Source organism: Myotis lucifugus, unplaced genomic scaffold (assembly GCF_000147115.1).
Source record: "Myotis lucifugus unplaced genomic scaffold, Myoluc2.0 scaffold_24, whole genome shotgun sequence".
NCBI lineage: Eukaryota > Metazoa > Chordata > Mammalia > Chiroptera > Vespertilionidae > Myotis > Myotis lucifugus.
The window spans coordinates 7,298,651-7,300,321 of NW_005871072.1; the positions used below are offsets into that span (position 1 = coordinate 7,298,651).

Genomic DNA, 1,671 nt, shown 5'->3' on the forward strand with positions numbered 1-1,671 from the left:
CGAACATGTTAATTTGATTGTAGCTGGCAACACGTACTGCACACCTACCACTTGGACCGTATTTCAATTTTATTCATTTATTATTCAACAAATGTTAAATGCCTTCAATATGTCTGCAGTGAACAAGACAAACATAATTCCTGCCTCATAAAGCCTCTGGTTTTAAGAGTTACTTTGGTGGCAGCTGCCCGTGCACCAGCGCCTGCTGCTTCTCACCTCAGCGCCCGCTGCCTGTGCTGCAGCCGGCGAGCAGCCCAGATGCAGGCCATCAAGTGTGTGGTGGTGGGCCCGGCTGGCATAGCTCAGTGGTTGAGTGTTAACCTATGAACCAGGACATCACAGTTCGATTCCCGGTCAGGGCACATGCCTGGGTTGCAGGCTCGATCCCCAGTGTGGGGCATGCAGGAGACAGTCAATCAATGATGTTTCTATCTCTCTCCCCCTCTCCCTTCCTCTCTAAAACCAACAAAAAATATATTTAAAATAAATAAATATAATTTAAAAATGGGGGGAAAAAGTGTGTGGTGGTGGGAGACAGCTGTAGGTAAAACTTGCCTACTGATCAATTATACAACCAATGCATTTCCTGGATATATTCTTGGAGAATATATTCCCACTGCCTTTGACAACTATTCTGCCAATGTTATGGCAAATAGAAAATCGGTGTATTTGGGCTTATGGGATATTGCTGGACAAGAAGATTATGACAGAGTATGTCCCCTGTTTTACCCGCAGACAGATGTATTTTTAATTTGCTTTTCTCTTGTGAGTCCTGTGTCATTTGAAAACATTTCTACAAAGCGGTATCCTGAAGTGTGACACCATTGTGCCAACAATCCCATCATCCTGGTGGGGACTAAGCTTGATCTTAGGGATGCGAAAGACACAATTGAGAAACTGAAGGAGAAGTTGACACTATCACCTACTCGCAGGGCTTAGCCATGGCTAAGGAGATGGTGCTGTAAAGTACCTGGAGTGCTTGGCTCTCACACCGAGAGGCCTCAAGACAGTGTTCGATGAGGCTATTCGAGCTGTTCTCTGCCCACCTCCCGTCAGGAAGAGGAAGAGGAAGAGAAAGAGAAAATGCCTGCTATTGTAAATGTCTGAGCCCCTCTCCTCTGCCGCCCTGTCCCCTTGTGCGCTTTGCTTAAAAAAAGATAGAGCCTTTGCACTCAAGGCTGTGTTATTATGGATTAGGTTTTCCATAAAGCCATTTTGAACCAATCAAGTAACTTTTAGTTTTTATTTGCTTAAAGTGTAAGAGGTCGCCCTAACCGGTTTGGCTCAGTGGATAGAACATCGGTCTGCAGACTGAAGGGTCCCAGGTTCGATTCCGGTCAAGGGCATGTACCTTGGTTGCGGGCACATCCCCAGTAGGGGGTATGCAGGAGGCAGCTGATTGATGTTTCTCTCTCATCGATGTTTCTAACTCTCTATTCCTCTCCCTTCCTCTCTGAAAAAAATCAATAAAATATATTTTTTTTAAAAAAGTGTAAGAGGTCAAACTTTCACATTCTATTAAAATCTAGTCATAAACTGAAAAAAGAAAGAATCAAATTTACTTCGGTTACAGTGATTTGAACAGTGCTCTCCAAAAATGCACGTCCACCTATAACCTCAGGAAGTGACCTTATTTGGAAATAGGATTTTTGTAGACATAACTAAGGATCT

General features: G+C 43.8%; 1 pseudogene; it reads left to right on the forward strand.

The window, feature by feature from the left end:
- The first annotated feature begins 252 nt into the window (after positions 1-252).
- On the forward strand, positions 253-1,099 carry LOC102431863 (annotated as a pseudogene).
- The last annotated feature ends 572 nt before the right edge of the window (positions 1,100-1,671 follow it).